Source organism: Zingiber officinale, chromosome 6A (genome assembly GCF_018446385.1).
Source record: "Zingiber officinale cultivar Zhangliang chromosome 6A, Zo_v1.1, whole genome shotgun sequence".
Taxonomy (NCBI): domain Eukaryota; kingdom Viridiplantae; phylum Streptophyta; class Magnoliopsida; order Zingiberales; family Zingiberaceae; genus Zingiber; species Zingiber officinale.
Window position 1 is genome coordinate 110,088,508 of NC_055997.1, and position 14,598 is coordinate 110,103,105.

The 14,598-nt window shown below is 38.9% G+C and overlaps 1 long non-coding RNA gene across 1 annotated transcript; it reads left to right on the forward strand.

Moving 5' to 3' along the window:
* The first annotated feature begins 7,970 nt into the window (after positions 1–7,970).
* LOC121997406 lies at positions 7,971–11,120 on the forward strand. Its single transcript, XR_006116267.1, has 2 exons — positions 7,971–8,377; positions 10,802–11,120. It is a non-coding gene; the product is annotated as an uncharacterized LOC121997406 (long non-coding RNA).
* The last annotated feature ends 3,478 nt before the right edge of the window (positions 11,121–14,598 follow it).

Genomic DNA, 14,598 nt, shown 5'->3' on the forward strand with positions numbered 1-14,598 from the left:
GTCCCCGGGAATCTCTTGAGACTAGTTCACTTCCGGGAGCTCGATCTTAGCAACAACCGCTTCTGTGGGCCATTCCCGGAGGAGATCCTCCGGCTACCGGAGCTCAAGTACCTCGACCTTCGTTTCAATAACTTCGGCGCCCCCTTACCTCTTTAACAAGGACCTTGACGCCCTATTCTTGGAGGACAAACTGCTTGAACGACACCTCATGGGAGAACCTTAACAAATTCAAGTGATCTTGTTTCAAATTGATGAAAGCTCGACTACCGATGAGCTGACTTCAAAGTTGACTAAGTCACCGGGAGCTAGAGGGAGGTGGAACCACCAAAATGGAGTGTGGAGCCGAAGGAGAGTCGTCGAGCATTGCAAAATCTAGTCAAGTTGTCTAAAGGCCCTGTAAGGGATAAAAAGTGAGAGAGGGGTTAGAATAGAAATTGATGTTCCCCAGCCTTCCACTCCGACGCTCAAGTTGGATCTCCGGAGATATAAAAATGTGGAGAAGATGAACAATAGTTGAGTAATGAAATATGAGTGGGTGTAGTAATTATTAGTGTAATTTTCCTAGGTCAAGGTTGATCAGTTTGACTAAGCTTGAGTTAGCTCAAGATTGAGTCGTGATATTTAAATTTTGATGTTTGATAATATATAGAGATTACAGGTGCAATTGTCCATTTGGGGAGATTATTGATGCAATTTCCCACTGGTCAAGGTTTGATTAGTTTGATGTGAAGAAGAGTCAAGTAGGTTATGTTGGACCCCGTGGTAGTTTTGATGTGATCAACCAAGTTGGTTAGGTCCTGCTGTGTTTGATCCCTGTGTCTGAGTGTGCAGGAGCTTAGGAACACAGGAAGTCGAACGGAAGACGCAGCTAGCGAGAAGGACGGCACGGGAAGGGAGCTGACGGGCTCGGTGGGTCCGAAGGATGAGAGAGCTGCGGAAGAGTACTCCGGTGGGCGTGAAGAGCGTGCGCGACGTTCGAGGGACGTTAAGCCGGGACGGAAGGCTGCTCGAGGAGAAGGCCGGGAATTGGGTTCGGGTGAGCCATATTCCTGTTGGCTGCAATCACCCAAAAGAACGGAGCGTTGGAAGCTGAAGAAACCAAGCTGGAAATTATGCTACCAGCTTGGAGGCACCCTTGAAGGCGCCCTCAACAGGTCAGTTTTGACGGTTTACGTGCGGATAAAGTTTTATCTGCTGACCGAGCTGGAGGCGCCTTGAACCTTGTTGGAGGCGTCTTGGACCCTCGGGATAGACTTTCCAAGAGCTATAAAAAGGCCCCTGGAGCTAGGAATTCAACAACAACTCAAGCAATAAATCTGTAAGTAATTCCTAGCAGTAGTTCTGAGCAATTAGAGTGTAAAAGGCTTCTCCGCCTTCAGAGAAGGAGAATTTTCTTAGTGCGCTTTTCACTGCCCTGGATTAACAACCCTCTTGGTTGTAACCAGGTTAAACTTCTGTTTCTGCTTTTATTTTCTGTCTTTATTATTTTACTACTGCATTTATTTTGAGTTGAAATCTGAGGAGGGTAGTTTCATTTTTGTTTACAGCAATTCACCCCCTCTTGCCGGTCTCCGTTGCACCAACAAGTGGTATCAGAGCCTGATCGCCTCAGAAGGACTAACCACCAACTGAAGAACTACGATCAAGACGATGGTCGGAGCAAACATCCATCCCCCGAAGTTCGACGGAGACTTTGCCACATATGGAAGCGCAAAATGGAGGTATTTTTTAAAACCGAATTTGACATTCTGTTAATAATGAAATATGACTATGCAGTTCCGAAAGACAAGGAGGAAAATACCTGGACGAAAAAGGAGCAAGCAGATTTCGTCGCCAACGGAAAGACTGAGTTCCACCTACTCAGTGTTCTACCGCCGCAGGAGGTAAATCGGATCGGAAGCTATGATTCCGCGAAATATCTCTGGGAAAAATTCCTGGAGCTTCACGAAGGTACTTCCGAAGCGAAGCTAGCGAAGCGCGACATCCTCCGGAACCAGTTAACGAACCTCCGAATGAACCAAGGCGAGAAGGTAGCGCAACTCCAAGCGAGAATCAAGGAGCTGATAACGCAACTAACAAACCTTGGAGAAGAGGTAACCAACCGAGATTCTATCCGATACGCGCTCAATGCCTTCCCGAGAACTCCAGAGTGGGCCTCTTTAGTAGATGCGTATTACATCTCTAAGGACCTCGAGGTAAGTACTTTAGAACAATTATTTTTCACTTTTAAACTTCACGAATCTCGAGTTTCAGAACCCAACGGAGCAGAGAAGACAAGTCAGAACATTGCCTTAAAGGCAAAGATGAACAGTTCTGACTCCGAAGCCTCAGTCGACGAATCCGAAGCGGCACTACTGGTAAGATGCTTCAATAAGTTTTTTAGTACTAATAAATTTAAATCGCAGAGGCATCATCGAAAGAAGAGGACGGTTCACTGCTACAACTGCAACGAAGAGGGACACATCAAAGATGACTGCCCAAAGCTAAAGAGAAAGGAGAAAGAAAGGGTAAAGTCAAAATACAAGAAGCCAGAACCCTCCAAACACAACAACTTAAAGGCCACGTGGGATGATTCGTCATCCTCCGAATCGGAAGTCGAAGAATTTTCGGGATTAGCACTGATGGCCAACCATCAGCTAGAAGAAACGTCCAGCTCAGAGATGAGCATCGACAAAGGGGGAGGAACGTTAGAAGAAAGCTGTAGTGAAGGGGGAGCGTCACCAGATCAGGTAAGTCAGGTACGCAATCTAACCCTAAATCAATCTTTTCGATTTATTAAAGCTCTTTCTAGAGAATTAGATAAATTAGAAAAAGAAAATGGAAATTTGAAATCAGAAAATGAAAATTTAAAATTAGAAATTGAAAAGTTGAAAAAGGATGCATGCTTAAAGAAATTTCCAAAGTCAAAAATTAGAATTTATGGTAAATTAAATTGGTATATAAGGAAGCATCAAGGTCAACTTAGGAAAATACAAAGAAACTATGTACCCCCTAGATTTTTTAATAATCATGTAGGAAGGAACCTCTATTGGGTTCCAAAATCAGTGCTTAACTAATTTTTCAAAAAATTGAAAGCTTACTGTGAGAAAATTAAACATTGAAATTCTTTATGGAAGCTTTGTCTAAGGAAGTGATTGTTGCTCCAATAACCAAGAATGCCTAGTGCCTCGCCACGACCTGAAAGCTAAAATATTGAAAGAAAATATTTAATTAACTTTCTGAAAAAGCATTAAACAAGAATTAAATAATGCTTTGAAAGTTTATCAAATATTGTTAAAATAAAAAAATAAAAAAAAATTCCTTAATTTTTTTTTTAAAATTCTAACTTAGAAATTTGTTTTATAATATTCTAAAAAGTTCATTCTTGCTTAGATATTTTTCTTAATTCAATTTAACTTGAACTTTTTTTAAAAAAATTCATATTTACTTAGAAATTTTTTTTTCAAAGATTTAGTCTTACTTGAAAATATTTTACTTAAGACTCCATTTTTTACTGTGATCAAAGAGAGAGAGAAAAGTACAAGTGTAGGGGGAGTTAGAAAATTTTAAAATTTCTTTTATTATTTTTGTTTAGGGGGAGTTAGACAAATTTAAAATTTCTTTTATTATAAAAAGTGTTGCAATTTTACAAATTGCAAAAATTATGTTTAACTTCTTAGTTTAGTAATTTTTCTTTAAAATGACTGTTTATGTATATTTTTAACCCTAACTTGAACTTGAGTTGATGCACATCAAAAAGGGGGAGATTGTTGGACTTCGTGGTAGTTTTGATGTGATCAACCAAATTGGTTAGGTCCTGCTGTGTTTGATCCCTGTGTCTGAGTGTGCAGGAGCTTAGGAACACAGGAAGTCGAGCGGAAGATGCAGCTAGCGAGAAGGACGGCACGGGAAGGGAGCCGACGGGCTCAGTGCGTCCGAAGGACGAGAGAGCTGCGGAAGAGTACTCCGGTGGACGTGAAGAGCGTGCGCGGCGTTTGAGAGTCATTAAGTCGTGACGGAAGGCTGCTCGAGGAGAAGGCCGGGAATTGGGTTCGGGTGAGCCCTATTCCAGTTGGCCGCAATCACCTAAAAGAACGGAGCGTCAGAAGCTGAAGAAACCAAGCTGGAAATTAGGCTACCAGCTTGGAGGCGCCCTTGAAGGCGCCTTCAACAGGGTTGAAGGCGCCCTCAACAGGTCAGTTTTGACCGTTTGCGTGCGGATAAAGTTTTATCCGCTGACCGAGCTGGAGGCGCCTTGAACCTTGTTGGAGGCGCCTTGGACCCTCGGGATAGACTTTCCAGGAGTTATAAAAAGACCCCTGGAGCTAGGAATTCAACAACAACTCAAACAATCAATCTGTAAGCAATTCCTAGCAGTAGTTCTGAGCAATTAGAGTGTAAAAGGCTTCTCCGCCTTCAGAGAAGGAGAATTTTCTTAGTGCGCTTTTCACTGCCCTGGATTAACAACCCTCTTGGTTGTAACCAGGTTAAACTTCTGTTTCTGCTTTTATTTTCTGTCTTTATTATTTTACTATTGCATTTATTCTGAGTTGAAATCCGAGGAGGGTAGTTTCATTTTTGTTTACAGCAATTCACCCCCCTCTTGCCGGTCTCCGCTGCACCAACAGGTCAAGGTTGACTGGATACTTGACTAGGAAATCTTAATTGAAGGTTAGGCAAGGGCAAGTCCAATGGAAAGCTAGGTAGAAGAAAAACCTAGTAAAACTCTAGTGAGTGAAGCTAGGCAAAAGAAAATCTTGGTGAGTGAAGTAAGATGAAAGCCCTAGTGAGTGAAGATATGCAGAAGAAAATCCTGGTGAGTGAAGCCAGGTGAAAGCCCTAGTGAGTGAAGCTAGGTGAAAGCTCTAGTGAGTGAAGCTAGACAGTGAGAAAGTCCTAGTGAGTGAAGCAGGTAGTTAGAAAAATCCAAGTGGATTAAAGGATTAATCAGACACTTGGCATGAGACAGTAAGTCCAAGTGGATCAAGGTTGACCGGACACTTGACATAAGGAGAAAAATCCAAGTGGATCAAAGGATTAACTGAACACTTGGTGAAGAAGTCTTAGCAAGTTAAGGGTGATCGGATGCTAGGCAATGAGGAATCCCAATAGATCACGATTGACCGGATGTTGGGCAAAGAACCCAAGACTTAGTTTTGAAGGTTAGGGGCTAGTAATCGATTAGGGTAATTGATTATACTAAGCTTAAGTGATTACGCATTTTTCTTAATTGCTTAAGAGCTAGTTTGATGAGAGTGCACAGAGGTGCCTAATTGATTAAGTCAATCGATTAGACACAACATAAGCGATTAGAGCAATCGCTTACTACTCCTTTTTCTTCTAGACTAACTACCATGATGTAGGGTTGAATGTAATATGGGTCGTCATGATAGCAGAGGAGGTGGAAACATATTTGGATGTCTAAGTCCACTGTTTTAAACATTCTTGTGGAGATTCATCCTCTTGCCACCCTACTTGCACAAGATGATTATCTTATTCATCTTTATTCTCATTTTTTTTCCATATTTACTCTACGCTCTTAGTTTGTAGATCAATGTAATTATTTGTAAACTTACTCGTTCTTTGTAACGACCCGATCCATTTGGCGGCCCATTTGAGATCTCACTTGGTTACCAGGATTCATAAACTCTAATACTTAAGCCTGGAGGTCTAGAGTTCGAATCCTGGGGGAGGCAAAAATTCACTGCCAGGGGTGGAAAGTCCTAGAGAGTAACGGCACGGCCGACGGTCGACGACCCGAGGGTCACCAAATGGGCCGCCAAATGGGTCGGGTCGTTACATTCTTCGCCTTTATTAACAAGTTTGATTCTCTATTATTCTTTTTTTTAACTCTACGAACATTCGGGAGTTAAAAAGATCAAGATATTCTTTCTCCAACTCCACTGGTATTTAGGAGTCGAGAGATCGAGCTACTCTCGTCATGACTACGAGGACATTCGGGAGTCTTGGAATTAAACTTATCTTTATATTCTCCATTAATCGATGTCAAGATCAGTTAGAGAGGGAGGGGGAGGGATGGTGAATAGCCTGCAAATAAAGTTGACTTCTCTTGTTTCTAACTTAGTAAGAATACACACATTAGTTAAAAATAAATAACATAAATAAAGTAATAGGTAAGAAGTTTACTTGGTTATAATCTGCATAATTGTTAATCCAAGCCAATTATAAGCACTATTAATCTCTTTCTTCGACAAGGGTTAGAGGAGGAATAGCCACTTACTATGTTTTAAAGCAAGCATTGAACATCTAAGATATGGAAATGTTTAGTGAGAGAAGCTCGAACTTCTCCCTAGGATTCTTTGTACTCCAATGGTTTCTCTTGCGTGGACAACCCTCCATCATGACCGGCGGAGGTTTCCTTCCTCCTCACCGGTAGGACGAGGGCTCGTTCTCGTTGTAGGTGTCTTCCACGATCTGTGGAGGGCTTTCTTGTGGTGGTTTTGAGGCTCAAATAGCAAGGTGAATTGCTCCGGCTTTGGCCATCTTCTCTGGCTAGGGTCAACCCTCCCCTCCACTCTTGTGTTGCCAAGTGGTTGGGGGAGGTTTGGAGGCTTCCAACTCACCTAAGGTTTGGTCAAAGACAACAACTGTCAAGAGCTTTCATTGGCCAACTAGGGAGGTGAAGCACTTCCAAGGTACAGCCGGTTTCCTCTCTTCATGGCTAAAGGAAAGGGGAGGAGCAAGAGGCACTCTGGTCAAAAGGGGCCTAGGGAGGTGGCAAGTGAAGATGAGGTGACATAGAAAGCATCCTACGTGGCAAGCACAAGCACTACAAGAAATTGGTCTATTATGACACACATAATAGTATATTTATGGAGGAGGTGAAGACCTTGTCAGAGATGCAAGAACATCAATCTCTAGTGCCTACCACCATACCGGACCAAGGGAAGGATGCTGTGAATGATACGAGGACTGATCAACCACCAAAGAAGCAAGATCGGGCTGAACTCTTCAAAAATAATTGCAAAGCTAACCTTGCTATAAATCTAGATTAGTACAAAGCAAAAGGAGAAAGATTAGTTTTCTGGTTTGAAGACATAGACAATGTGGAGGATACAATGAGATTTTGTTTGGTTGGATGCTTCATGCGTCGTCATCCGGGCAGGGATGGAGTCCGATACATTGGTTCTCAATGAAAGACTCCTCACAAATTCTTCCTACACAAGAGTGGTTGGGTGGTATATAAGTTTGATAAAGAAGAATACCGTCAAAGAGTTCTCCAAGGAGGGCCTTACTTTGCCTTCGGTGTTCCGATGTTCTTGAAGATTATGCCCAAGTGTTTTCTATTTGATGAAGATGGTCGGTTTGTGCTGACATAGATACAAATTCATGGTCTCCCACCAGATTATTAGAGCCAATTCGTGCTAAGCAAGATTGGATCGGAAGTCGACAAACCATTGTACACCGATAATTTGACTAGGATAAGAGAATGATTAGAGTATGCAAGACTTATGGTGTAGATTCTGGCTATTGGTGAACGTGTTCATAAGGTCCCCATCACCTTACCTACTGGTGTTCAAGTGGATTTGAAAATCATATATGAAATGATTTCGGATTTTTGCCAAACATGTAACAAATTGGGTCATCAGTCGGAGAATTGCCGGGGAAAGGCTATACCAGTTAGGCAATAACGAAACAACCCCTAAACTGATCCAAATGTGCAAGAATATGGGAGACCAAGATCTCAATCAACTCGTGGGAGGACAAGAACAAGATATAGAAATCGTACAAGACAACAATGGCGACCAACGCAACAAGGACCAAATGTCACTATAAGAAAAAAATACCTATTAGGACACTTTCTTTATGACACCTATTAGAAAGTGTCATTATAAATTTGTTATAACGACGCTTATTAAATTTGATAATATTTTTAGAAAAAAATATCATATTAGATGGTTTATGATGATACATTTTATAAGTGTCATAATATTATAAATATATTAAACCTTTTCCAAACCTAAACTTTCCCTACCCATCCACCCGATCCTTTCATTTCCTCCTTCCAGCGTCGCCCGTTTTGTTTCCTCTCCCACCCCCTTCTTTCCTTCAATGTAGTCAGGTCCTCTCCCACCCCCTTCTTTCCTTCAATGTAGTCAGGTTCTTCCCTCTCTGCAGCAAGCAAGAGGAGCTCAAAGGTAACCTATTTCTTATTTCTTCCCTCTTCGCAGCATCACGCGTTACCTTGCTAGGTGACGAACAATCGCTTCGCCTATGGCCGCACTCAGGGGGCCACAGCCTCGCCAAGCTAGTGGTTCGCTAACGGCCGGTTCTCACATGAACTCATGTGAGGGAGCCGATGCCTCGCCAAGCAGTCGATTCACAAACGGCCGCATACGAGGGGTGGATGCCTCGTTGGGTAGTGGCTTGTTGTGAGGTAGCGACATCGCTACCTGCTTTTGAAATTCTTGCCCTTTTCTTTTTTTCCCCAATTAATTTGATCTGCATGGTTGAATAACTATAGGAATTTTAATCATAAATTGGTTAATTTTGTTGACTGTGAATATAGTAGAGAAGTTACTTTGTTGTGTTTGTTGTTGGTAATTATGCATGATGCTTGTGATGTTTGTAATTGAGATTATTTGTTTGCCACAAATAAAAAGAAGAGTCCAAGTAGGGAAGAGGAGATTGTAAATTCTAAACTCTTGGTCTCATTCTTGGCTTTATGCTTGTATTTCTATTAAATGCTATAAAAGTACCTTCGGAATTGTGACTCAGATATTTACTTTAAATAAAAATAAATCAATCAAAAGTTAGTACATAATATCATCTTTTGGAATTTGGTTATCAAAACTTAGTAAATGTATTGAAATTGACTTCGTTTCTCATCATTAGCATTCACCAATAGTGATTTTTGACTTTCATAAAAAAAATAGTAGTTATTGATGAGTAGGACAATGCTTCTCTAAAGATAAGGACACAAAGAGGACATAGGAAACATAAGTTGAGTGAATAACCATAACATCTATTTCTTTAGAGTGGTATGCATATTTTCCATGTCAAACTAAACTAAAAACAGATAGATTGAACTTTGTTCACTTGCATGGTCTAACTATTTCTATGTTTATAAACCTTTAAAATCTCCTTTTATGTAATTTACAACACGTATTTATTAAATGATAGCTCACTCATATATCACCCTTTTTTTATGTTTTAATGGCTTTAGAAGGAAGTAGTTGCAAACTTTGATTTTTCTTCTCTGCTAGTATGTTGTGTGAAAGGTCTTGTAATCATTAACCATAATCTTATATGTGCAGACAGGCTAAAGCTCCACTGGATTTTGATAGTTCTTTGTATAACCAATTAATCCTATAAAAGATGTCACTGTATGGAGATTAGTTCATGTAAACTTGATATTAGACTAAATGTTTAGTAGGAAATCTCTGTAGAATCTGTTTTTCATTATCAGATTTGATAAATTGATAGTAGCAACACTACTAGACTTGGGTAGTGAAAAATTGGAAAGGACAAATAGAAAAGAAATAATTTGTTTAGCAGAAAAGAAGCATGGCATGCGTTTGTACAAATAGTTAATGGAAAAATTGTGATAATGTAATAAATTGTGATGATGTGGGGGATGAATTGAATATTTTGGATGAAAAAGACACCACTCTACTGTAAAACTTTCATAAATCATCTAAGGTCAGGAATATTACTCTTGCTGCTTGTTCCCTTGGCAGAGTGAAATTACCCTTGCACACTTTATGAGTTGACTTTTGGAACTTTGTGTAGTGCATCAAATTGCATAGCACATCAAATTGGATAGTGCATCAACAAATTTTCACTTGAAGACCTTTTATCTCTCATGTTGAACTATCAACCAGAAATGTGAAATATATCACAAAATGTTATGAAATCCTCTTAGAAAGTATTTGCTCAACTGGTATACAATGTTTTATTAGTTTTGTATTCTAAATTGGTTGCGACATTTTTTTGGCATTAAATGCTAAATTCATAGTGATATCAGAATCATCAATTCATAGTTATTTTGTCGACATAATTTCCTTTGGCTTGTAGATACACAAAAAACTTTTGTTTATTAATAGTGGGTACACCAAACACATCAACTGGGAAGGAGAATTAATAGTGGGTACACCAAACTTTTATCCTTGCCTACTGTTAACTCTAGTCATCAGGATGAGATGGTTATACTTATTGCTCTGTCAATGCGATTACTTGTTTCTTTGACTGTGTAAAAGGGTGGAAGAAAGAATTTTAGAACTAGAGATATCAATGATGGAGATCTTGTTGTGAAGAGATTAATTAAATATATGACAACAAATACTAATGGCATATATACAATACAGATCTTTCTCTATCTTATTGGTAAGACTACTACTTGCAAATTTTTTCATGCATTGCTTTATACATAATAACTCTTTTATTTATGTTTTTGTTGTTTGGACTTACCTATTGATTGATTTTAAAAAGATTACATTGAATTGTGTTTAATTCGTCACTATTAGTAAAGTAGGACACTTTATCCTACTAGATTTTGTGGAAAATTATGCTCCTACGGAAGTTGATCCTTTATAGGAACTCAGCAAGTTAGACATTTTTCAAATAGGTGTACTATTTACATACTTCTGAGTTAATGTAGTCTTCATTCTTCCCTAACCAAGTTTATTTTAAAGGATTTATTTGTGAATTCTCAATCTAGGAAGGAGAATTAGATAATTCCTACAATATGTTTCTTTTAGTTTGTTTAGCTTAATATCTAGCATATTTGGAACATTTACACTATTTACTTTGTTTAACTTTCTTTTAGTAAAGTGATCAAAGTATGGATAGGTTCTTGCAGACTTCTGAAGATAAACTCTTTGATGAAATGCTGATGTTGGACCAGTCCGATTTTGCTACCAAAGAAATTCCTCCTTTGGGCAAGGTTCTTTCAAACATCATAAATTTGACAATTGAGGACAACGATTTTGGTTCTTATGGCTTATTTATCCAAGGCTTAGATTGTAAACTCTATACTTGTACTAATGATGTGAAGAGTTATGATGATGTGGTGAATGAATTGATTGTTTTGGGTGTAAATTTTTTCTATTCTATATAATGGGTGAATTGAATGTTGTGGATGTAAATTTTTTCTATTCTATATAATGGGTGAATTGGAATAATGTGTAAATTTTTTTTCTTCTATGTAGTGAGTAAATTGTGATGTGTAATTTTTTCTATTCTATGTGGTGTGGTGGGTGAATTAAGATTATATAGTTTGAATAAATATTAGTTATAATATTATAAATTATCATTATTGATATATTTTATTATCTTTATATAAAAGTATAAGACACTTATAATTGTCAATATAAATTAGTTTAGGTGACATTTAAATTTATCTTCATTGTAATAATAATAAGGCATACATAAATGTCCTTAAAATATTTTATCTTGACATTTTCAATTGTCAGTGTATCCTTAGAATTAAGACATTTTTGAAGTTAACATAGATACTTTATAATGATATTATACAAATGTAAGGAATATCAGAGGGTCTATGCTAACGCCGCATTTCAATACATTTTTTAGTGATGTCACCATAGCTTTAGTGTCATTATAAGTATACTATAAAGCGTTTATGTGTGTCCTTAAAGAGCATTATTCTAGCAGTGTGTTGAGGTGTCGATTGACCAAAAAGAGCTTGTAATTGTCGTTGTGAACAACCCTATACCAGTGGATATAATTCTTTCCAATTGTGAGAATGAAACCCACCAAGGAGAGGATCAAATGCCACAACAACATCCCTCGCAAGAGGTGCCTAGAGAAACCGAGTAAATGCAGCCACCAAAAGTGGTCCAGCAGCCGACAATTTCAAGTGAAGGGAGCTCATCATCCTGCTCTACTTCATCCTCCACGGCATCACAAGAAGATGAGGTAGCAAGTGAGACCATTCATACGGTATAAGAGGCAACAACATCTTCTTCATTGCCCACTGCTTCATCATCTACGAGTGGGGAAACGACAAGTAGTACACCTGCCCCTAAAATTGGTACAAGGCAACGGGTGCAAGCAACCCGTAATGGTCATAAATGAAGGTTGCCTATTGAAATATTAGGGGCTTTCACAAGCCCCTAAAGCATGGAGGGGTGCAACATCTCCTTCAGCAAAAAGACATTCAAGTTATGACGTTAATAAAAATAAAACTCAAGGAAGACTCACTAAGTCTTATATTACAAAGGAGGTTCTCAGGTATGGGGCATGCACATAATTTCCATTTATCTAATCATGACCGTATACTATTTCTTTGAGATTTGCATAAGGTTGATTTGGATATTGTTATGACTACAAATCAATATATACATTGTCATATTTGATGTCGTATCTCTAGCAGGAGCTTCTTTGTAATTTTTGTCTATGACTTTCATTCAATTGTCACAAGAAGACCTTTATGGGAGATACTTGTAGATTTGGGAGATAATATTACTGATGCTTGGATGGTTATGGGTGCTTTCAACTCATTATTGTCTATTGATGAAAAGAAAGGTGGTTCTCCTATCACAAATCATGAGATGAGAGATATGCAGATTTTTACACAAGCTTGTGGATTGGTGGATCTCCATTCCATTGGATGCCGCTTTACGTGGTCTAATGGTAACATTTCTTGCAAGCCAAATAGGGCTTTATTTAATTCTTTTTGGTTGATGTCATATTTTGATGCATATGCGAAGTTTACAACATCGGGGTGTCTCTCAGACCACTCATGTACTATTGTGCTCACCTTGTCCAAAGACCGACCTCCGAATAGAGCCTTTAAATTTATCAACATGTGGGCATTGCATGAAGACTTTGAGAAGATTGTGAATGACTCATGGGCACTCAATATGTTCTCAAGGAAAAGATGTTCCACTTGAAAAGGTGCTTGAGGGAGCTAAACAAGAATAAATTTAGGCACATCTCGGAGAAGACAAAGAAAGCAAAAGAAGAATTAGAGGAGGTCCAAAGAAGCATTCTAGATGGTAGCCCAACTCCTATAGAGTATACTCACATAAGGAAGAAAGTAAATCTTTTAGCTGAAGCGGAAAGACAATTCTACTAACAAAGGGACAAGAATGTATACTTGAAGAGTGCGGATAAATGCATAAAATTTTTCCATGATGTGGTAAAGAGGAACAACAAGAGAAATGCAATCATCACACTCAAGAAACGGAATGGGGGACCAAATCACAAGTATCTGTGAAGTAGTAGAGGAATTTGTTGACTAATTTCATAGCTTACTTGGTAAAAAAGAGGCATGCACACTTTTGGGCAGCAATGAGATCACCGGAAGGAAGCGCACCTTGGGGCAAATTGAGAATTTAAGCAAGCTGATCATGCTAGAAGAAATAAAAGCCACTTTGCATGATATTGAGTGTGGAACAGCCCCGGGTCCGGATGGCTATGGTTCGAAATTCTTTACCTCATCTTGGGATATTATTGGTAATAATTTTATTGCAACTGTGTAAGAATTTTTCCAAAGTCGCAAACTACTAAAGTAATGGAACCACTCCTTAATATCACTTGTGCCGAAAGGGGACCATGTGGTGGGGGTTGCGGACTATAGACCAATTTCATGTTGTAATATCTTCTACAAAGTTATTTCAAAGATACTTGTTGTCCGGTTATCGAAAGTTATGGATTTCCTATTGGATCCGGCTCAAGTAGCATTTACAAAGGGGCGTTCTATAGGTAACAACGTATATTTAACTCAAGAATTACTCCGAAAATATGCAAGGAAAAGGGTTTCTCCTAGATGCATGATCAAAGTGGATTTGATAAAAGTTTTTGACATGGTGGATTGAGATTTCCTTATGTTGGCACTCGTTGGTTTTGGTTTTCCCCAATGATATTGCAATTAGATCAAGGAATGTGTCACAACGATCTCTTACTCTATCTCTCTTAATGGTGGAGTTTATAGTTTCTTCAGTGGACAAAGAGGGCTTAGGCAAGGGGATCATCTTTCTCCCCTATTGTTTAGATTATGTATTAAGGTGTTATCAAGGAAATTCAAAGCCGCCTCTAAATTGTCATCCTACCACTTCCACTCAATGTGCAAGGAGGTGGGCATCACACACCTTGTTTATGTGGATGATCTTATGTTGTTTCACCGAGCGAATACTTTTTCTACACAACATTTAGCGGATTTCTTGAATTTCTTCGGAAAGACCTCGAGATTAAAGGCAAATCCACAAAAAATGTAGATTTTCATGGCCAGTGTAGATGCAAGAGTGAATGCCAAAATTCTTGATCTTTTGGGTTTCCAAGAAGGTACCTTCCCCTTCCGATATTTGGATATTCTATTGGCGGCGAAAAAATTGAGGATTATTAATTATGGACCGTTCCTAGAGGCTATTACAAGAAAGATAAATGTTTGGCCCAAACATACTTTATCATATGCCGGAAGATTGGAATTGATAGGTACGGTTCTACAAGGAATGGAATGCTTTTGGCTTTCAATGCTTTTCAAATCTTAGTGGAGTTGTAGATAAGATTAAAGCACTTTTCCGTATATTTGTTTGGTCCTCTAAATGCCCTCCTATATCTTGGAAAAAAAAATTATCTACCAAAGCAAGATGGGGAATATGACCTTAGAGATCTACTTGCATGGAATGAGGCTTT